The sequence below is a fragment of the Panthera onca genome, chromosome C1 (assembly GCF_046562875.1).
Source record: "Panthera onca isolate mPanOnc1 chromosome C1, mPanOnc1 haplotype 2, whole genome shotgun sequence".
In the NCBI taxonomy this organism is placed as follows: domain Eukaryota; kingdom Metazoa; phylum Chordata; class Mammalia; order Carnivora; family Felidae; genus Panthera; species Panthera onca.
This window is the reverse complement of record NC_138346.1, coordinates 33,502,379-33,526,515: the sequence shown is the minus strand read 5'-3', so window position 1 is coordinate 33,526,515 and position 24,137 is coordinate 33,502,379. Positions and strand designations below refer to the sequence as shown.

General features: G+C 35.0%; 1 protein-coding gene and 1 non-coding gene across 2 annotated transcripts in view; one reads left to right on the top strand and one right to left on the bottom strand.

Moving 5' to 3' along the window:
- Nucleotides 1-24,137, top strand: part of BMPR2 (bone morphogenetic protein receptor type 2) — a 201,778-nt gene that overhangs the window by 118,617 nt on the left and 59,024 nt on the right. The gene's annotated exons all lie outside the window — the stretch shown is intronic.
- On the bottom strand, nt 4,266-4,389 carry LOC132674116 (U6atac minor spliceosomal RNA). The gene has a single exon (XR_009608426.1). It is a non-coding gene; the product is annotated as a U6atac minor spliceosomal RNA (small nuclear RNA).

Below are 24,137 nucleotides of genomic sequence, written 5' to 3'. Positions count from 1 at the left end.
AGGAGGGGCAGAGAGAGAGGGAGACAGAGGATCTGAATGAAGTAGGGGCTCTTGACCTGAACCGAAGTCAGACGCTTAACCAACCTAGCCACCCAGGTGCCCTAATTAAAGAATTATTTCAATGTTAAATGTACTGAAGCTGATATCAGTACTCTGGTTATGTAAGAGAATATCCATATTCTTAGGAAACATTCTAAGAAATGTTTAGAAACATGGAGCTAGAATGTATATATATTAACTTTTCTGAAATACTTTTAAAAAAAGCGTGTGTGTGTGTGTATGTGTGTATTCTAGAAAGAGAGAATGGTAAAACAAGTAAATGGGGTAAAATGGTAACAATAATTAAATATGGGTAAAGGTAAATATGTGGGTATACTTTGTACTATTCTTATTCTTATAACTGTTCTGGAAGTCTTAAATTTTTTCTGAATAAAAAATTAATTTTAAGAAATATTTTTGAGATGTAGCACATTTCAAGAGTTCTCAGTCAATAGCTTTTATCAGTCCATACCCTGAGATCTTCATTTTGGGATTATTTCCTTTAATGTTTTGATGAAACACTAACTAAACTGAGAGCAATAGGAAGTTTTTTCATGTAGTTCCTATCTACTCAAAGTCTACTTAGCTTTTATTAGGAAATTATACTCAATTGACTACATTTATTTTCCACAAAGAAATAAACAAAACAGGGTCTCTAATTTTCACTTTTACATCTAGGTAGTTGCAAGAAAAGTGAATTTATGCATAAGTTCTCAAGATTTTTATGGCCCATTTTAGATTTTTACCTAGATTTTGGTCTGCTGTAACCTTTTGAGCCAAAAGCAGAAGTGTTGCCAACAAAGAATCAATAATGTTAGCCCAATAAAAAGGGAAAATGTTTTAATTAAATGCTCTAATTTGGGAGCATTAGCCCATTTATATATTTTGTGGTAAACAAAGCACGTAAATTTGAAGTTAGTGAATAAAATGGATATTATTTTTTTCATTAATCTCAATAAAAATAATCATTATTATATAGAATATCTAACATTTAGTCTATAAATAATAGGTGCTTGATCAAAATAAAAAATCTGTAAGTGTTGAAGTTTAAAGAAATTAAAATATAAAATTAAGCAGAACTTTTTTTTCATGGTTATATAATAATACATCAGTAGAAAATTTGGTGATGGTGATTTTTTTCTCCTTTAAAATTTTCCGTTATAAAAATATCATTTATTGAATATTTAACATAAATATTTGTTAAAAACATTTATATATGTTTAATTACTAGAAACACAGTGCAAACTTATCAGAGATGGAAAAGGGGGATAGTGTCGGGTGACTGTTGATAGGGAAGGTTACATATTATTCTCATACTCTTGTAGTCTTTTAATCTTTAACCTGTTCATATATTTGTGTACTACTTGTATAAGACAATATTAGGGATACCTGGGTGGCTCATTCAGTTGAACAACCAACCCTTGATTTGGCTCAGGTCATGATCCCAGGGTTGTGGGATTGAGCCCTGTATCAGTCTCCTTGCTGAGTGTAGAGCCTGCTTGAGATTCTTTCTCTCTCCTTCTGCCCCTGTCCCCCACTTGCTCTCTCTCTTTCACTAAAATTTGAAAAAATAAATAAGGAAACTATTAAAGGAATACCTGCTTGTTAAATTAGAAAAATGAGATAATTGATAAGGAGAGAAATTACCTATATCCAAATATAACCATTGTTAATATTTTGAATGTTTGTTTTCTAGTGTTTCTCTTTAATCTTTGTATAGTTGTATTAGTGATAAAAAACACATTTTAGGGGTGCCTGGTTGACTCAGTTGGTGGAGGATGTGACTCTTTGTCTTGGGGTCAGGAGTTAGAGCCCCATGTTGGGGGTAGTCTACTTAAAAAAGAAAAAGAAAAAAGAATAAGAAAAAATGCATTTTAGATCCTGTTTTTTGTTTAGTAGACTAGTATTTCCTAGGTTATTGTGTATGTTTCATAGTCATCAGTTTTAATAGCTGTATAATATTTCATCAAATAGATATTTTCCTTATGGATTCCCCTGGTTTTGGACATTTAGACGGTTTCTGGTTTTTTATTACAATAGGCATCCTTGTATATGTAATATTATATTAAATTACAGTTACCAGAATTACAATTTTTTTATTAAAATTTTTTTTAATGTTTATTTAATTTTGAGAGAGAGAGAGTATGAGCAGAGAAGGGGCAGAGAGAGAGGGAGACACAATCCAAAGCAGGCTCCAGGCTCTGAGCTGTCAGCAGAGTGCGATGTGGGGCTGTAACTCAGGGACTGTGAGATCATGACCTGAGCCAAAGTCAGACGCTCAACTGACTGAGCCACCCAGGCACCCCCCCAGAGTTTATAATTTCTATATCCAGTGGCATCAGTATTAAAATTCTTCGTTTATTGTCAGAATGCTTTTCCATTGGTGGAAACAGTTCACGTTCTTCCATCAGTGATATACTAGAATGCATATTTCATCATATCTTTATCAGCACTAGTATTGTTAAATAAAACTTTGCTGAGATCATTTTGAAAAATGATTTGGATTGTTTTTATCAATGAGGTTCACATGCATTTTTTTTTTATGTTTTTATTTTTTTTTTGAGGGAGAGAGAGAGGGAGAGACAGAGTGGGGGAGGGGCAGAGAGAGCCGGAGACAGAATCTGAAGCAGGCTCCACGCTCTGAGCTGTCAGCGCAGAGCCTGACATGGGGCTTGAACTCACAGACTGTGAGATCATGACCTGAGCTGAAGTCAGATGCCCAACTGACTGAGCCACCCAGGCACCCCTCTTTTTACTGTTTTAATTTCCTATATTTGTTGTTCATTTGTAATATTCTTTCTCAATAATGAAACTAATTAATTTTGAGAAAAATGATTTAGAATCATTGGAAATCTAGTCATTTCATCCCTTCTCAGTTTGTCTTGATACCATAGGGATGACAGGAGCTACATTTTAAGTAGTAATTTAACATGCATTTGTAACATTAAAAAAATTTTTCTTTTGAACCTTGGCCCTTTCTAAGGAAACACCCTTAATAGCTTTCATTAAAAGTTCAATGCTCATTTTATAGCGCCAAATTGTACATTAATCAAGGTGTTAAAATAAAACTTACACTGAAAAAGTATCTCCATACCTCACATGACATTTTTGTGATGGCTATTAAAGCTTTGCATTTGCATAATATTTTTAAATTTCATAGTGCTGTCACATCTATAAATTCTTTGAAGATGTCTCCTTAATATTTAGGTAGTTCAGTCAAAAGTAAACCCTTTTGGGGGAGCCTGGGTGGCTCAGTCAGTTGAGTGTCCAACTTTGGCTCACGTCATGATCTCATGGTTTGTGAGTTGGAGACTCCCATCGGTTCTCTGCTATCAGTGCAGAGCCCACTTCAGATCTTCTCTCCCCCTCTCTCTCTGCCCCTCCCCTGCTCATGCTTTCTTCCTCAAAAGTAAATATTAAACATTAGATAATAATAATTAAAAAAAACCCTTTGTCCTATTGAGTAACGATGCCTGCTACTCAGGTTGAATGGTCATTCATTGAAATGGTTGTCTTTAGCAGATTTGATTTACAGCTTATCTTTTTTTTTTTTTTTTTAAACTTTTTGCCTATTATTGTATTGACAGTAAATTTCAGATGTTACTATTTGGGGCCCAAACAAAAAAAAATGTTTTAAACTTTATATTTGAAGTTATTTCAAACTTATAAAAACTTCCATATACCTTTTATCCACAGATTCACCAGTTATTAAACATACTGGTATATTTGCCTTATTATTTTCCCTTTCTCTATATACATATGGATATCACTATTTTTTTTCTGAACCTTTTACGCAGAAGTTACAGGCATCATACCTAAATTTTCACATATTTTGTAATTGTCCCTTTGTCTCTTTTACTAGATTCATTTTTTTAAACATTTTATTATAGTTGACACATAATGTTATGTTTGTTTTAGGTGTACGACATAGCAATTCAATATCTCTGTTTAATGTTCACCGCAAGTGTAACTACCATCTGTTGCCATACAACGTTATTACAATATCATTGACTCTATTCCTTATGCTGTACCTTTTATTCCCATGACTTAGTCATTCCATAATTGGAAACCTGTATCTCTTTCTCTCCTTCACCCATTTTGCCCATTTCCTTACTCCCTTTGTTCTGGTACCCATCACTTTGTTCTCTGTATTTGTAGGACTGAATCTTTTTTTGCTTGTTTATTCATTTGGTTTGTTTTTTAGATTACACACATAAGTGAAATCATAAAGACGATAGTTTGGTGCCACAAAGTACATGGCAATGCCTTAAACCATATGTGTATTGTCAGGCCTGAGGGCCTCTTACATCTTTGTTAAGGGGAGTACTAACTTACCCTTTCATACAATATTCTTCTATGAGATTCTAAAGTCTTTGGTGATAAGGACTTTTTATTAATGCCCCTTTGTCTCCATAGTGACTCATGCAGTGTTAGGTATGTAGTAGTAGAAGTGCAGTAAATGTTTGTTAAATAATAATTTAATAAACAAAGGGAGATATGCTAATGTATAAGTTCAGAAATATTTTCAAATGCTTGAAAGGAATAGGATTTGTTATTATTTGTAATCTGGCAATAGTGAATTCAGTGGATTCACTCACTAATGGACAGTTATTTATGAAAGCTGGTTGCTACTTTCAAAAAGGACAAATAGTTCATGAGATACCAAGTGCAGACAAAAAACAATTATTAACTCCCTTATTTTAGATTCATCATGGTAAAGTACAAAAAAGCCCTACTTTTTCCTGTTCTTCTTTGCCATCCCAAAAATGAAACACCAGATTTTAATTTTTAAAATAATTCAGGAATATAAAAAATTTTTCCTAAATAGATGCTGTTACATGATCTTATATTCAGAGACCCTTACTCAAAACGTGCAATTGTGGCATATTTTAATACTGGTAAAGAAAATGATGCACAAGTAAGTTACGGCTTTTTAAAAGGTTATGTTCTAGGGAACAACAGAAGGTACTTAATGTTCTCTGTTTAGCTTATTCATTTCTCTCTCGATTGTTTTCAGCTGAACAGTTTACTTCCTGACATCAAACTATTCATTGCTGTTACTGGAATTATATCTTTCTCATCAAGTATGCATTTACACAATATCCAGAACCATGTTTACTTGCCCTCTTACTGCTATACCTCATACACTGAGTAGGGTTAGACCTGGTGGCAGTGAAGAAATAAATATATGGGTGACTGAGAATAACAAAATATAGCTCTAGCTCTCTTTCCTTAGAAAAAGCTTGTTTTTTGTACCAACCTCAGTTGAAGCTGAAGACCATAAGGTACTTAGTGATAGAAACTAAAGCATATGAGAGCAGGAAATCTTTAAGGTGGGGCAGGAGTTGTCAGGGAAAATATGACAGACTAACCCATGGCCATAAGTGAATATCTGTAATTTTGCTGAGCCACAGAGTCTTATAATCATTTCAAGATTACTTTGATGTGGAGTTAGGGGAGTGGAGAAAAGTTATTCCACTTAACCTTTAGTTCTTAATTTTTTTTTTTTTTTTTTTTTTTACAGATGAAAGATTTTATGTAGCCATATAAAACTGCCCTATATATTTTTTTGGAGACAATGAGATAGGGCACAAATTAATTATTTAATGAGTTTTGCATCATAAGATACTTGCAGTAAACTTAAGATTCTTATAAAATGTTGTTCCAGATGGGATACATGTGGTAGTGAAATTTTAATTGACTTTATCAGGATTATAGACTTACTAGACTGAGCAGTCTCTTTACAATAAAAATATAAAAGAAATTCACGCATTTAGCACATAGTGAAATCAAAACTAGCTAAATAATACTTTGAAATATTTATTATGTGTCAGATGTTGTTCTAAGTGTTGTCTATGCATTAAACTTTTACAATTAACCTTTACAGAAACATATGAAATGGTTACTGTTACATTCTTACTTTAAGTTGAGAACACAGATATGTAATTTACCAAGTCACACAGCTAGTAAGTGGAAGAGCCAAGATTCAAACCTAGGTGTTTTGACTCCAGAATATTTGTTATTGACCATTACTTTCTAGTGTTTTTAACTGTTACTCTTCATAATCAGTTGTTATTAATCATTACTCTTACACTCAAACGGGGGGGGGGCAGTTTATATTTGTTTGCTCATTCATTTGGAAGGAAGAGAGATAAGATCATTTTGAAAATACTTGGTTACATTTCTTAAAATTTAAGGACTCTTCATGATTTTTTCACCATATCTCTGTACCACTGAGTATCATAACATGTTTTCTATATTCACATGACATATTACTTTATTATTTACTATTTTTCTTCAAATGATCTCATTAAAAATTGTATGTCCTCTAAAGGGAAACTTTCCGTTACTACTGTAAATGGAAAGCCAATGTCATAAGTAAAGGTAACTTTAATTATTTATCTAAAAATAAAATAAGAAAACTAAACCATATTATATATACTAGGTAGCTGGATGTTGTTGTTTGCCAAATGGTCTGAAACTTGAAGCTTACTTTCTCTGTGTTAAAAGAGAATAGCAAATGTTTGAGAGGTAATAGAGATACATTGTCACCAAGTTGAGGTTTTCTTCTTTTATAATTAGAAGAAAGGAAGCTAACTTTCATTATTACATGTCCATGTACCACCTAAATCCAGAAGTCTGACACTTCAGGAAAGTGAACTGTATTATTCTGAGTCTCTTCAAACCATAAGAGACTTTGTAGTATTCATTTTGTTTAAAAAGAAAATCAGTCTTTAAGTAAATTAATGTATATTTATAGTATTTTACTTTCTTATCCCCTTAATTCATGCTTATGTGTTTGTAAATTCCCAGAGTTTGAAAAAAGTGTATAATTACTGTAAGGTTTGAACACTTATTTTAGAACAGCTTCTTGATAAGTTTTCTGGAATCAGTGTAATTAACCTCCCTAACTACAAAGTAAACAAAGTAATTAAGTTAGTAGAAAAGCAGACAAAAACTTGTCATTTTCTAAAAAATTAAGTAGACTTAAGTTGTTGTATTTGATGTTCAAAGTTCTCCGATGAAAGTCAGTATAAAGATATAGAATACTTTTATTTTCTTTTATTTAAATCATTCATTAAGTTGATGGTTATATCAAATTGATGAGAAACAAAGATTGAATAAAGGTTTAAGAAGTCACATTCTAATTTATGCTGTGTGGTTCAGATTAAGTATTTTAACTTCAGTGTCTGGCAGCAAATGTCTTTATCTCACACCAAGCTAGAAAATAGAAAAGAAAACCTACATTTGAAGAAGCTGACATATGGCATAGAGCCACAGATAGGTTTTTAGCTGTTGTGAATTTATAACGATTTTTCAGTTTTTACTGCTTCTATGACAGCATTAAAGTGATTAAATAGACGAAAGGGAAATAAGGATGGCTAGAAGTCTTTGCTTAGTACTTCATGAAGCATTTTAGCAAGAGACAAAACAAAATATGTTGTTCTTTTTTATACTTACTAAAATATTAGTGGGGTGCTTGGGTGGCTCAATTGGTTAAGCGATCTATTCTTGATTTTGGCTCAGGTCATGATCTCATGGTTCATGAGTTCGAGCCCCACATCTGGCTCCGTGCTGACAGTGCAGAGCCTGCTTGGGATTCTCTCTCCTTCTCTCTCTGCCCCTCCTGTGCTTGCTCTCTCTCTCTTTCTGTCTCTCAAAATAAATGAAATAAACCTTAAAATTTTTTAAATAAAATAAATAAATAATAAAAATATTAGTTGAGGGGCGCCTGGGTGTCTCAGTTTATAAAGCATCCAATTCTTGATTTTGGCGTAGGTCATGATCTCATGGTTTGTGAGTTTGAGCTCTGCATCGGGCTCTGTGCTGACAGTGTGGGGCCTGCTTGGGATTCTCTCTCTCTCTCTGCCCCTTCTCCACTAGCATGCACACTCTCTCTCTCTCTCTCTCAAAAATAAATAAACTTAAAAAAAATGAGTGGAGAAAGGGTGATGCAAGAGAAGTAAAGTATGTATCTTTCAGAAAATATTAGTTTTTTAATGCAATAGTAACAAGATTTTCTTTCTTTCTTTCTTTCTTTCTTTCTTTCTTTCTTTCTTTCTCTTTCTTTCTTTCTTTTTTAATGTTTATTTTTTGAGAGAGAGACAGAAGCAAGAGGGTGAGCAGGGGAGGGGCAGAAGAGAAGGGAGACACAGGATCTGAGGCAGGTCCCAGGATCTGAGCTGTCAGCACAGAGCCCATTGAGGGGCTCGAACTCACTGCCTATGAGATCGTGATCTGGCCCAAAGTAGGGTGCTTAACCCACTGAGCCACCCAGGTGCTCCACAAGATTTTTTCACATATTATGTGGTGTTGGTCAGTTTTCATTCTAAAGTTTTGCTAGCTCTGCTCTATTGAATCTCACTCCTAATCCATACCCATATTTTGTCCCTATTCTCTCTCTCTCGCAAAACAAAACAAAACAAAACAAAACAAAACAAAAAGTAATCCTCCGTGTTGGTGTTTTCAAAATTTTTATTACTTGATTGTCCTGATGAGCAAGGCAAAACTTGTGACTAATCTGGCTTTACTGACAAACTCAGTGGAAACATTTGGTCTGTAAAATCTAAGCCCCAAGCCTGTATGATGGAATTAACTGGTATTTAAAAATAAATGTCTTCTGAAATACTAGACAAATTTGGATGTAGAAGCAAGATATAATTTCCGTGTGTTTATTTTAACATATGTAATTTTTCTTGCCTTTTATTTCCAATTCATGTGTGTTCCTACCTGCCTTAACTGTTTCTCATTTCCTTGTAGTATCTCTCTGATCACTGACAATTTTCTGTATATGTTCATGTAGAAAAACTGATTATCCATTTAATAAATATTTAGTGGTTTCCTCTTCCAACATAACATAAGAAGTAGAGTCACAAAAACATGAAAATACTTCAAAAACATTCAAAACCAAGATGAAACTAGGCTTGATTTGAATAGCAACTGGCTTTATAGTAGTATGTTGTTGTTTTTTTTAAGTTAAAATACAATTGGCATGTAACATTCTATTGGTTTCAGGTGTTCAATATAATGAGTTACTATTTGTATGTATTGCAAAATGATTACAGTAAGTCTAGTTAACATCTCTCATTGTGTGTAATTATAAAATTTTTTGTTCTCATAATGAGAACTTTTAATATGTACTCTCTTCAGTGCAGCATTATTAACTACAGTTTCCATGCTGTACATTTTATCCCCATGCCTTTTTTTTTTTTTTTTTTTTTTTTTTTTATTTTATTTTTTAATATATGAAATTTACTGTCAAATTGGTTTCCATACAACACCCAGTGCTCATCCCAAAAGGTGCCCTCCTCAATACCCATCACCCACCCTGCCCTCCCTCCCACCCCCCATCAACCCTCAGTTTGTTCTCAGTTTTTAACAGTCTCTAATGCTTTGGCTCTCTCCCACTCTAACCTCTTTTTTTTTTTTTTTTTTCCTTCCCCTCCCCCATGGGTTTCTGTTATGTTTCTCAGGATCCACATAAGAGTGAAACCATATGGTATCTGTCTTTCTCTGTATGGCTTATTTCACTTAGCATCACACTCTCCAGTTCCATCCATGTTGCTACAAAAGGCCATATTTCATTTTTTCTCATCCCCATGCCTTTTTTATTTTATAACTGGAAGTTTGTTCCTTTTGACCCTCTTCACCGCTTTCACCCACTCCTTTCCTCTGACAACCACCAATCTGTTCTCTGTATCTATGAGCTTGGGTTTTGTTTTGTTTTGCATTCCACGTGTAAGCGAGATTATATGGTAGTCTCTGTCTGACTTATTTCATATAGCATAATGCCCTCAGGATCTATCCATGTTGTAAATAGCAAGATTTCTTTCTATTTTATAGCTGAATAATATTCCTATGCACGCACACATGTGCACATACACACACACTCACACACACACTCACCCATTGATGGGACACGTAGGTTTTTTCCAAATCTTGGCTATTGTAAATAATGCTGCAGTGAACATAGGGGTGCATACATCTTTTTGAGTTACTGTTTTTGTTTTCTTCAAATACCCAAATTGAAATTGCTGGATCATGTTGTAGTTCTATTTTAAAACTGTTGAGGAACCTCCACAGTTTTTTCCATAGTTGGTCACACCAATTTACCTTCCCACCAGCAGTGCACAAGGGTTTCCGTTCCCACATCCTCACCAACACTCGTTATTTCTTGTCTTTTTGATAAATAATATTTAATAGTAGTTGAACAGATACAGTTTTGGTTGGAAATGCATTGACAACTCAAATAGTGTTATAAGCTCTTCTCAAATTGTCTCTGTAAAAAAAGTACATTATGTTCTAGCTATAGTATAAAATAAGTTAGCCTAATCAGCTGCTAAAAAAAACAAGATCATCTAAGCGGGGGGTGGGGGGGGGAAGTGCATTGTTTCAGAAATATTCACTTGATTCTTTGGGAGGTATATAGCATAATGATTAAGAGCTTTGGCTCTCAGTCTCAGTGCATGGGTTAAAAACCTTGCTGTTCTACTTGCTAAACATATCTTTAAACAGGTTACTTAGCCTCTTTCTATATCAGGTACCTCATATACAAAGTTATACTACCTATTTTATATGATTGTTGTATAGAACAAATGAGGTAGTGCATATAAAGTGCCTACCATATACTAAACATTTAATAAGTAATAGTTATGATTAGGAGAGAACTGTCCTTAAGTCTTTCTAAAAACCAGCTGTTACAAACATCATTCCTCGTTTAATTTTCCTTTTACCATTAAGGACATTTTTTTGCTCATTTTTATTTATTATATGAGAGCCTATATTCTGTGACCTTTTTTTATTTGAAGAAAGGATTGTTTTTTGAGTTTCTTGTGAAATGTATTCAGGTTCCTATGTCTTTCTCAGTTGAGAAACAGAACAAAGATAATATTTTCTCATCTTTCATTAACTCCAGCCTCCACTAAAAAAAGAGCTATAAGGAGTTATCTCTGAAACAATGAATTATTCTGCTTTATTTTTCTGAGGTATATACTTTTCAAGGTTTTTAGCAATGAATAAAATAGTCTTCATTATTCTTGGATTCCATGTTTATGACTTCTCTTACTTGCTAAAAATTTATTTGTAACTCCAAAATCCATACTCATGGCGCTTTCTTGGTCATTCACAGACATGCACATAATAACAAAAACTTGCCTGACATGCCTGTTCCCAGCTGAGGTTGATCATGGACATGTTCTTGCCTTCTTGCTTCAGCTTTCATACTGGAAACAAGTGTCCTTTTCAGCCTATTTAATGGACTTTTTTGCATTTTTGTTGGTGATTTTTCAGTCTAAAATGGCCCCCAAGTGTAGGGCTGAAGTGCTGCCCTAGTGTTTCTAAGCACAAGAAGGTTGTGATGTACCTTACAGAGAAAATAAATGTGTTAGGTAAGCTTCTTTTGGGCATGAGCTATAGTGCTGTTGGCTGTGAGTTCAATGTTAATGAATCAACAATATACAGTATATTAAAGAAAGCATCTTTAAATAGAAGCACATATAAGAGAAGGTTATGTATTGATGGGATTGGTGAATATGTTTTGACCAGAGGCTGACAGGACCCTAACCCTGTGTTTCCTATAAGCGCATTGGTTCAGTATATGCTAATTCAGTGTGTGCAATGACTTTGTATAACATAACTACCATAAATAATGAGAAACAAATATATATATACCGTTTTTCCCACTTTGTGAAAGTAGTATGTTCCTATGAAACTTTGCTCAAAGTTGAAATTTTTTGAGCATTCCAAGACCCCAAAAAATAACATCTCTTAGGCTTTCCTAGTATCTTAGGACACATCTTGCTAATGGATACACAGAATAAATCAAGATAAAGAACAAATGCTCACAAACACAGTTCACAGCTATGGCAGCTTGATGCTGAGATGCTGAGCGTATTTCCGGGGGAAAGAGCTTTTGGTGGAACCACTCTCACTGCTCAGGTTGTGTACTGTTCTTGTAACAGCAAATGCTGAATGCTATTTTCACTCTTTGACGTTTTTTATTTAAAAAAATCCTCTCCAGATTTAATTTGGCTAGTGAAAACAGGTACTGTGTCTTTTATGAAGCAAAGTGATGTAATTCAAACTTTCAAAAAGTGGAGGATACCAGTATATTGTGGTAGGCAGCTTCTGACGTGGCTCCCAGCGATCCTTGCCTCCTGGTATTCCCACCTCTGTATAATCCTGTCTCCCTGAATGTAGGCAGGACTGAGTAACTTGATTCTAACAAAAAGAATATGACAACGGTGATAGGATATCACTTTTATAATTAGATTTTAAAAGACTGTGAGTTCTATCTTGCTGGTATCTTGCTCTGATGAAGAGGGCTGCTTGTCAAAGAATTGAGGTCTACTTTCTGCCAACAGCCAGAGAGGAACTGAAGCCCAAAGTCCAGCAACCTGCAAGGAACTGAATCCTACCAACAACCACTGAGTGAGCTCAGATACTTGCCCACTTAAACACTGAAATAACTTTGGTACTGACCTAAACCTTGACTGCAGCCTTGTGAAAGATCCTGAAGCAGAGTACAGTTAAGCAGTGTGTGGATTCCTGAGACACACAGAAACTGAGATAATAGATGTATATTAAGTCAGTATGTGTTGGGGCAGTTTGTTATGTAACAATAGATAATTAATACATATGTAGTTAAATATTCATAGTTATGTATTAAGACCTCTGAACATAATGTATGTTTATTGCATGTGATGGAGCATGCAATAAAAGGTAATACTTTTTAAATAAAAAGTGTTTTGACTTTTGTCAGCTTCTATTCTTGCCCCTCAATGTTAAATTATTATTTTCTTTTCACTTCCAAGTTTTTGACAGCAGTGACCACACTTCCTTTTTTTATTACTGCTTTTTCCTCTGAAATTTTTCATATGAATTTTCATATGAAAATTTCTGTATATAGAGAAAAAAAATTAAGGCTATTACAATTGTTATCTGATGTTTCCCTGTAGATTCAATAATAATTAACATTTTCAAGTTTGCATGGCCAAGGATATTTTTTAGTAGGGCTGCTATTTTGCATTTTGGATAATAGCTTAGTTGTGCAAGACTGTTCCAAATCTTGAAGGATTTTATTTATTTATTTATCTATCTATCTATCTATTTATTTATTTTTAAATATTTCTAGAGAGAGAGAGGTTGGGGGTGGACAGAGAGAAGAGAGAGAGAATCGCAAGCAGGCTCCATGCTATCAGCACAGAGCCTGACAACCTGGGGGTTCGATCTTCTGAACTGTTAATCTCATGAACTGTGAGATCATGACCTGAGCTGCAATCAAGAGTCAGATGCCTAACCAACTGAGCCACCCAGGCGCCCCTAAATCTTGAAGGATTTTAAAGTCCCTGGTCTAAGACTCACTAAAGGCTATTGTCCTCCCATCGTAGTCATGTGGCTGCAGTGTCACTTGAGGTCTTCTCTGTCTGGCCTCAGTATCAAGGAGTAACATCTACTCAGAATAAGTTATTCTCATAGTGGATTACTTGATCACAAGGAGTACAAACACAATGAAAAAAGAGTTACTTTCAAAATTTAAAAGGCAAATTTCTTTTAGCACCTATTTATTTGTAGCAGGATTCTCACACAGAGAGTCGTGACACCAAGGCTTTTCTTTCCAGGAAACAACTTTATTTGTGCCGGCACTGCTCAGTTGGGTTCATACCCAGAGAACTGAGCCCCGAACACCACATGGAGTAGATTTATTTTTTTTTCTTTTTACTTTTTTGTCTCCCATATATGGTAACACACACAAACATGCAGTCTGATTAAGTGGTCTCATGTTATAAAGTCCTGAGGGATGTTGTCACGTACGCACATAGCCAGGTTACCTTGAGGGTTTTTTTTTTTTTTTTCCTTAGTGAGGGGACCCTACCACATATTTAGTATTAACTCTGTTTTGTATGTTAAAAAGTGCTCACTCCTTTTAAAACAAAAATTGTTGTATATTAGAATGGACATCCAAAATGTACTGCAAATGATATAAATAAAAATTATTTTTCACTCTGCTAGCTTTTAATGCAAATGTCTTAGTTATGTAATTTTCTACATTGTTTAATATAGCCTGTCGGTTATTGAGGATCAATACATTTTCTTTTTTGTTAAGTCAGTGTTTTTAGTTGATAACTTTTGAAGTGTTGGATCTATCAAAGGATTAGAGCTACAGAACAATCATTTAAAAAGCTTACTGTGGTTTGTTTTGCAATTTGATGAAATACTAAGAGAGTTCATTTTAAACTTAAATTGCTTTTATCTCATCTTTATCATATAGACATCATAAGATCAGTAAGGCTTTTTTGTGTGAAAAGTTATATAAATTTGGATTAAAAATAGAACTTCCTACATTGTACAGAATGTCACCAGTGCTGCTTTTTTTTTTCATTAAAAAAATTTTTTTTAATGTTTATTTATTTTTGAGAGAGAGAGAGAGAGAGCAAGCAGGGGAGGGACGGAGAGAGAGGGAGACACAGAATCCGAAGCAGGCTCCAGGCTCTGAGCTGTCAGCACAGAGCCCAACATGGGGCTCGAACTCACTAACTGGGAGATCATGACCAGAGCCGAAGTCAGATGTTTAACTGATCGAGCCACCCAGGCTCCCCATCCATTGCGTGCCTCTAAGGTAGGTTTGCAGACAGGAATATGTAAAGGGACAAAGAAAGGGACATAAAAGAGAAGGAAGGGTAAAAACAGAAGTGTCTGTGTTGGAGAAAGATACAGTACCAGCAAGAATTACCCTAACTCCCCTTTGGCCTTACCAGTGTCTCGGTATTTGTCATTTTACCTCCCTGTTCTCACCATCTAAGGAGTGGGGTTTAATAGGAACTGGACAAATATTCAGGGACAGTTTGGGTGAGAATATCAATAATGGTCTGATGAAGACCCTATTCCTTTTACTATCCTTTTAAGAAAGACCAGATGTGCATGTTTAGAAGGTCCCTTTAAAGAATTGTCAAATAAGATACTGTAGATATTTTGAGGGTAAGGGATGAGGGAACAATCTGAGAAATATGGAAAGGATGAATTAAGGGTTTCAGTGGTTTTAAATGTGGATTAAGAATGGTCTTCTGTGGGCACCTGGTGGCTCTGTTGGTTAAGTGTCCAGTTCTTGATTTCGGCTCAGGTCATCATCTCATGGTTTTGTGGGTTTGACCCCTGCATTGGGCTTGCACTGACTGCGTGCAGCCTGCTTGGGATTCTCCCTCTCTCCCTCCCTCTCTAACCCCTCCCTCACGTATGCTCTCTCTGTCTCTCTCAAAATAAATAAATAAACTTTAAAAAACAAAAGAATGATCTTCTGAACAGTGCTGATTTCATAAAGCCTTGTCTAAAAAGACACATTTTCCTCTGTCCTATCTCCCTATCTGTAAGCTTTTTTTTCTGCTCTGTTCCTACACTAGTGCATCTTTTAATAACTCTGGCCTTCTTGGCTGCTAGCTATTGCCTCTGCTGCCAAAACATTAGAAACAGCAAGAGGATACGCAGCTTTTCATTTGTCTACTTTGTTTAATATTTTTCTCTTGCCAACAGAATTGGGTACTTTAAAAGTATTAAATATAACTGAAATCCCAATGTATACATTTGTGGAATGTTTCTATGAGCGTAATAGGGATTAGCTACAATAATCTCCTAATTATCATTTTAAGTCACAGACTCATTACAAGGAAAAATAACTGCATTTGTTATATAGAAAAGCAACCCTGAATTAATTTCATGTGCATACAACAACATGGTTAAATCTTTAAAACATATTGAAAACAAGAAGTAAGACATAAAAATTCCATTTATATAAAATTCAAAAATAGGCATAATAAAACCCAAAACCTAAGCATACAGAGAATGTAATACTATTAAGAAGGGCAAGGAAATGATTACCACAAAAGTCAGAGTAGTGCCTGTTACTGGAAGCAGAAAGGCTGTTAAGAACAAGAAGGAGCAAGTAGGAGGTTTTTATGATCCTAAATATTCTATTTCTTGTCATAGCTACATGCATGTATACTTCATACTAATTCACTGGACTGTACATTTGTATTATAAACACTATTGTGTATATGGAATTTGTTTCATAATAAAAATGGTTTAAAAATAGGAAAACATGGGAAAAACTAGAAAACAAATTTAATAGGCAAAAAGCTATTTTTCTGTACACGTCTTTCTTGCTTTCCTTATAAGATTGAGCACATTACTATCATAATTAAAAGAACATCAAATGGGGGAAGTTGTATGTACAATGCAACTCATATTTTGTTTTCTAGTAATAAGCAAATGACTGGAAGATAAATTTCCACTTTTATACTTGGATTATTTCATGGTCATTTTCTGAGAACAAGAGTCTTTAGCATGAATTCTGGATTTAGAAGTATCATTTGTAGACCAGTTAGGAATTGAGCAGGGATCTCTGAGTGATTCACCTCTTTGGTTTCATTCTGTATTGTGAGATTTTAATTTTTTATTTGTTTTTGTTTTATTTTAAATACCAGATATTGTAATAGTTACATTTCCATGTTAATTTAGGCTTGAATTGACAATTCTTACTTATTTAGGTTACTGATGTTTTCTAAGAAGTATTAAATAATTATTTTCCAAAGTTGTTGCATGGAGTAACAACCTTTTTGTTTTATCATATCTGTGTATAAAGTTAAAAAATAAAATATCAATAGAAAAAGGCAATTTGGCCTGGTAGAATTATATCAAAGATATTTTGAGAGCATTTGAAATGTTGTTTTCTTTATACTCTAATGAGTCTTTTTTATGGTAGCATAGTGTAGAGATTAATCTTTATCTTCTGTTTTCTTGTATTTACTAAAAATTCTTAATCTGTTTACCTAAATGGTATTTTATCCTTCTGTTATTTAATGACTATTCTAAGAAATATAATTAATTTTGTTAGTTTTAATTCATTCTTTAATGAAGGAAATAAAATACTAAAATTCAGTCTCTTCTAACCACAAAACAGCTATTTTAAAGAAATTAGAATCATAAATACTTACAAAGTTAAAAAAAAAGTTAAGAAGGATAGGCATTGAATGTCTTTTCTGTGTTTTCTTGTCAAATCTCTCTCCCCCCTTTTTTGGTTTAACTCGGATTGTTTCTCTTTTTCTTTCCTTTAGTTTTCCATTATTCCTTTTATAATTCAGCCGTAAAATGCCTGGACTCAGCAGAACATGAACTGTTTTTGTTATTGTTGTTATTTATTGTATTTGTTTCTTACAAGCTAGGTCTATTCACAGTGATTAAAGAGACAAGTTAAATTTAAACTAGTCTTAAATATTCAGTATTACATACCAACTTGGAAAAGAAATAAACAAGAAATCTGCTTCCTCTTAGTTTGTTTTTTTAGACGTTAAACATAAACACTAATCTGATTATGATTACTATATAATTACCATTCCAAACATATTAGAATAAATCAACATTGTTTATTCCTTGTAAAAATATTTGTTCAAAACATTGAGCTGCAGAGTATATCATCATTACAGAAATGATATTGAGGAATCTGAATTATTTTGTTAAGGAGTTCATTTAACTGATCACATTGATTGTTTTGATTTTAAATGTTTTTCTGTTTTTATGAATAAGTACCTTGCTTTAAAAAAATGTTTTTTAAACCTAATCCCTAATTTGCCTTTCCACACAGAGTTGTAAAAGATTAAGGAGCCAACAAAACCACCAGTGTGTTATAGTTAGGATTTCCTTTGTTGCTTGCTGCACATGCAACAATGTTGTTCTTTCTTTGACACAGACCCAGACAAAGGCTGAGTGTAGCAAGGAAGCAGACAGCACGCCTCCAGTAGTAGCCCCTGCCTGGCTCCAGGATTTGTAAACAGAAACATCCCAGGCTCCAATAAGGCAGACAGCGGTTCCCTGTCTGTTCTGCATTCAGGAAGCACTTGCTTGCATAAGCCCAGCCATTGCACACAGGCATACATAGCAGTATTTACATTTGGCTGAGTATTTAATTGAGAAAGCTAATAGGGAGGAAAAAGAGGGTTTATTAGAGCTAGGGGAACAAAACAATTTAGGGTATAGCATATATGTTTAAAAGAAAAAGATTTTTAAAGAAACAAAAAACAAAAGTTACGAGTTTTCTAGTCAAAGGCCTCTTTTATTGCACGCATATATGAATGCACATATTGAAATATTTTTCCTGGCAGTTTTTCAGGGATCTCATATTTTTAGACCATATGACATATCCTGGAAAGTTTTTTATTTGAAATATTAACCATTGGCATGGTTTTTTAACATATTTAAAACAATTTTTAACACTTTTTTCATCTTCATTATTCTATAAATTAGTAATTCCTATTTCAGATTTTGGATGAATGAATATTTTTATATAAAAGCTATATTGCATTTTCTTTTGTAAATTTGAGAATAAAAGCAAAGAGAATGCTAAACCTTCAGAAAAAGATTAGAAGATTCACACAGAATTTTGGAATTTGAAAGACCTTAAAAGTTACCTGTGTAACCACTTTTTAAAAACTAGTTTAATTCATTTTAATAGCAAACTTACAGGAAAAGTGCAGAAGACAGACAACATTAAAAACAGTACTTACTTGTATGTAGGACAACTCAGAAAAGTGTAATGAATGGATGGAATCTACTGTATGATAAAAATGCTGCAAACACTACTTAGTTTCTATCGGTAAGAAATTTACTTGTTTTTAAAAAATCCAAATGGCTAGGGTTGTCCAGAAACATATGCAGGTTTATTTATAATTGTTATAAAGTTAAACTGCTGAAACTTGTTCACTGAAACATTTAGACTGTGCCAATGCTTTCTGTCCCCTCACTTACATAAATTAACATACGGGGATGCCTGGATGGCTCAGTTGGTTAGCGTCTCACATCATGATCCCAGGGTTGTGGGATTGAGTCCTGTGTTGGGCTTTCACTGAGCATGGAGCCTACTTGGGATTCTCCCCCTCCCCCTCCCCCTCTCCTTCTCCCTCTCCCTCCCCTTTTCCCCACTCACACATACTCTCTCTCTTTTTAAAAAAAAATCACATACAAATGAAAATGGAAAAACTACCAGTACCTGATTTTTGTCCCCTATTTTTCCCCATTCAATTATATACTTAGGTAGGTACTGTTTTGTTTTGTTTTGTTTGTTTTTAAGGTAGGTACCTTTTGACCTTAGGGGGGAAAATGTCTAACATTCAGAACTACCAATAACAGGAAGAAAGAAAAAAGTGGGTTTTTGTTGTTGTCTAAAAATGAAATGTTTCCGGGGCGCCTGGGTGGCTCCGTGGGTTAGGCATCGGACTTTGGCTCAGGTCATGATCTCACAGTTTGTGAGTTCAAGCCCCGCGTAGGGCTCTGTGCTGACAGCTAGGAGCCTGGAGCCTGCTTCAGATTCTGTGACTCCCTCTCTCTCTGCCCCTCCCCTGCTTGCACTCTGTCTCTGTCTCTCTCAAAAATAAAATGTTAAAAAAAATTTTTAGATGAAATGTTTCCTGTCATAGTGGATTCTTAAGCACATTCTCCACATGTGTGGTGTGCTACTTTGGCATAATTGTTACGTATTTGGCATGGATAATACCCAGGCTGGTGTCTTCAAAAAAAAGGACAACCAAACAGGCCTCACTTACCTCCTGCAAAGCACCAATGGCTACACACTCTGGAAGTGCAGATCTGTTTTGACATGGTGAGCAATTTCTCACACCAAATGCTGGAAAGGAATACTGGGAATCAGAATTTCATTGGATTCTGATAACATCTTAATTTCATGGACTATAACTGTATCAAGACTGTAATGATGAGGTCTCTTTAAGCAGCAAAGATGCTACAAAATTTTTGTATTAAAACTCACATAATTTTTAGAAAAATCTTTTTAGTCTATTTTCTTATACTTTACATTCCTTTATAACAAGTTAGTCCAGATTATAAAAAACATTAAGTCAAGTACATTGACAACATCAAAAAGAGCAGAAAAAGGATGAGATGGAAAAATTGGAAATCAGATGTAATAATTTAGAAAAACTCAGTGGTCCAAGAGTCCCTAATAGATTCTAAGAGTATCACTGTAGACCAAGTGCTATTCAGCATTATAAACCCAGTCATATAAAAAGAAATTTGCTTTAATATGTCTACTTTAAGAAGGCAGGAAAAATGTACATTGTATTTTTAAGAGTATTTTATACAAAGTAGTTCAAGTTTAAAAACATATTTAATTGCAGATACTCATTGGCTTCTTTTCCCAGCAATTTTGTATCTTGTACTAATCATTTTTCAGTGACATTAATAGTCAAGGGAAATTGCCCCTTTTGGGGGATGGGTTGAAATAATGAGCTTAGTTTTGAGTATGTTGTATATATATCTCTCTAAAATATTCAATGGGAAACAAAGTATATTTGTTAAAGAAGCTCTGTACGTACATGAATTGATTCACACAGTATTTAATCCATATATTTCAGAAATCAGTCCAGCTGCTGTATTTCCAAATCAAAGAGCTTTTCCTGGTACACACGTTTCTTCTTCCTTAGCTGAACAGTTGAGTCAGGTGGAAGGCAGAGACTCGTTTTCTTTGTTCCCTGTTAAAAATTATTCAAAGCTTTTGGGGCGCCTGGGTGGCTCAGTCGGTTGGGTGTCCGACTTCCGCTCAGTTCATGATCTCATGGTTTGTGGGTTCGAGCCTCATGTCGGGCTCTGTGCTGACAGCTCAGAGCCTGGAGTATGCTTCGGATTCTGTGTCTCCCTCTCTCTCTCTGCCCCTCCCATGTTCTCACTCTGTCTCTGTCTCTGTCTCTCAGTAATAAATAAACATTAAAATTTTTTAAAAAACAAAATAAAATAAAAATTATTCAAAGCTTTTTAAGTTCCAGCTCCTCACTGTTGGTTTAGGTAATCAATATTTGACTCTCCTCTAGTTCCCTACTTAAGAATATCTTTTGTTAGACAAAATGTAAAATGTAGTACCTCACATTTCTATTCTATTAGTTTTTCTTAAGGATTATCTGTATATGACCTGCAGAGGAGAAGATACCACTCAAGACTATCTTGCCTTTTATTCTAAGTAAAACCAGCACTTACGTTCTTACGAAGCATGTTTAAATCATACCTTCTATGAGGTGCTGGGTGGCTCAGTCAGTTGAGTTCTGACTTTTGATTTGGCTCAGGTCACGATCTCACAATTCATGGGATCAAGCCCCAGGTTGGGCTTAGTGCTGACAGTGTGGAGCCTCTTTGGGATTCTGTCTCTCCCCCTGCCCCTCTGCCGCTCTACTGCGCGCTCGCGCTCGCTCTCTCTCTCTCTCTCTCTCTCTCAAAATAAATAAATACACTTTAAAAATACACTTAAAAGTAATCACACCCTCTACAACCTTTGTTTATGGAGAATAAGATGTCTTTTTTTTTAGTGTTCATTTATTTTTTTTTTGAGAGAGAGAGCATGCTTACACACAGGGGAGGGGCAGAGAGAGATGAAGACACAGAATCCCAAGCAGGCTTTTTGCGCTGTCAGCATTGAGCCTGATGCAGGGGTTGAACCCACGAACTATGAGATCATGACCCAAGCCAAGATCAAGAGACTGAGCCACCCAGGCACCCCAGGATGGCTTTTTAATTTAGATTGCTGGCCCCTGTTTTTTTTTTTATGGGTGTTATCCATAAAGAGTTTGATACCATAATTTATTTTAAAGATAGTACCATGCTTGTTAATTTTGCTGAATAAAATATGGATCGTTTGCAGAAGAAAAGGGACCTAACTGTATATTTTGGATGTCTGTCATTGCTTTGTAATCTGGGGATGTTGTTAACAAAGCCCTTTACATATAGATAAACGCTGAAAAGGGTGCTATTTGAATAGGCACACACATGAGGAACATTCCTTGATTTACAAAAGCATTTATTCCTTTTGGAATCTGTTTGCAGTATTCTTGTTGGCCTCATGATCAGCCCCAAGCTTCTGCTCATAAACAGCATTCCAGACCTTTTTGTTTCATATCAGGCTGATCTATCTGCCTCATGGTTTTTCAATAGCCCATAATTACACACAACAGTTTAAATGTACTTAAGAACATCTTTTAAGTGGTTTTGTCTCCCTTATTTACTTTTGTGGTTCATTCTAAAGAAATCATTTGATTATCTTACGTTGACGATTCTTCTAAGATTTAGATAGCCCAGTGCATTTGATTTATTATATGCCTGTTTCAGTAATCTTACCTTTTTTAAAAAACTTTTAATGTTTATTTTTGAGAGACAGAGAGACAGAACATGAGTGGGGGAGGGTAGAGAGAGGGAGACACAGAACCTGAAACAGGCTCCAGGTTCTGAGCTGTCAACACGGAGCCTGATGTGGTGCTTGAACTCACAAACCGCAAGATCATGACCTGAGCTGAAGTTAGACGCTTAACTGACTGAGCCACCCAGGGACCCCAGTAATCTTATCTTTGAATATTTTGGAATAAGGAGCGAGCAGAGGATAATAGCTTCTCTCTGGGTAAACTTCCTCGCCATTTAATATGAACTAGGATTCAAAGGTAGCAGTATGAAATTGCTGTGAAGTTGATAAGATGCCCGTAGTAAGCTTACATTTTGTAGACAAAGGAAAATAGGTTGAAAACTATCATTTTATTATGCAGTTTGTTTGGCATAGGGGGTAAGGAGGATTTGTATTTCTTCAGTAAATCTTATGTTATCATATACTAGAATTTCTAAACTTAGACTTTAAGAGAAGCTGGGACACTAAAAGTAAGATGTTGGAGGATAATTCTTTTTTTTATTTTAATTTTTTTTATTTGAGTGTAGTTCATGTACAATGTTATATTAGTTTCAGGTGTACAACATAGTAATTCAGATAATTCTTCATTGATAACAAAACAGGCACACTCTGTATCCCACTAATGAAAAGGACAACTCATGCACAAAAACTGGTACGACACTGTGAACCCCTAGAAAGCAAGAAGTGAGCTCTTTTAAAATGATGGCTGTTGGTTTTTGGTTTTTTGGTTTTGGTTTTTTTTTTTCTGCTTAGAATAAAAATAGGGCAGGGGCATCTGGGTGGCTCAGTCAGTTAAGCGTCCAACTAAGGTCAGGTCATGATCTCACCATCTGTGAGCATCTATGAGTTCAAGCCCCACGTCGGGCTGTATGCTGACAGCTCAGAGCCTGGAGTCTGCTTCGGATTCTGTGTCCCTCCCTTTCTCTGCTCCTCCTCCACTCACCCTCTCTCAATCTCTCAAAAATAAATAAACATTTAAAAAATTTTAAAAAAGAATAAAAATAGTGCATATTATTGTAGAAAATTTAGAAAGTACATTTATAAAAATTGCTCAAAATCTTTGTTAACAGGGGCGCCTGGGTGGCTCAGTCGGTTGAGCGTCTGACTTCAGCTCAGGTCATGATCTCACAGCTCGTGGGTTCAAGCCCAGTGACAGGCTCTGTTCTGACAGCTCGGAGCCTGGGGCCTGCTTTGGATTCTGTGTCTCCCTCTCTGCTCCTCCCCTGCTCATGCTCTGTCCCTGTCTCTCTCAAAAATAAATAAACATAAAAAAAAAAATCTTTGTTAACATTTAGGTGCATTTTATTTTAGTCTTTTTTCTGTGTGTGTTTTATAGTAAGACATATCATGTAAAACATAGTTTAACATGAAGTATCATCAAACCTGTGTCAAGGAGAATATCCCAGATGACCCCTGTATTTTATCTCTTCTTAATCACAACTCATAATTCCTTCCTAAGGATAGCTATTATTCTGACTCTTATGATAATCATTTCCTTGCTTTTCATAGCTTTTCTATTTTCTGATATATGCCCAAGTTTAATGTAGTTTAATTGTTTCAGCTTTTGAATTTTATATAAATTAAATCATAGCATCTTCTTTGGTGTCTTGCTTCACACAATACGATGTTTTAAAATTTTGTACTATTGAGGGGTGCCTGGGTGGCTTACTTATTTAAGTGACTCTTTTTACATTTTTTTAAGTTACTTATTTTGGGAGAGACCGAGTACCAGCAGGGAGAGAGAGAGAATCTCAAGCAGGCTGTCAGGGCTTGAATCCACAAACTGTGAGATCATGACGTGAGCTGAAGTCAAGGGTCGGAAGCGTAATCAGCTGAGCCACCCAGGTATCCTGATACTGACTCTTGATTTTGGCTTACAGCA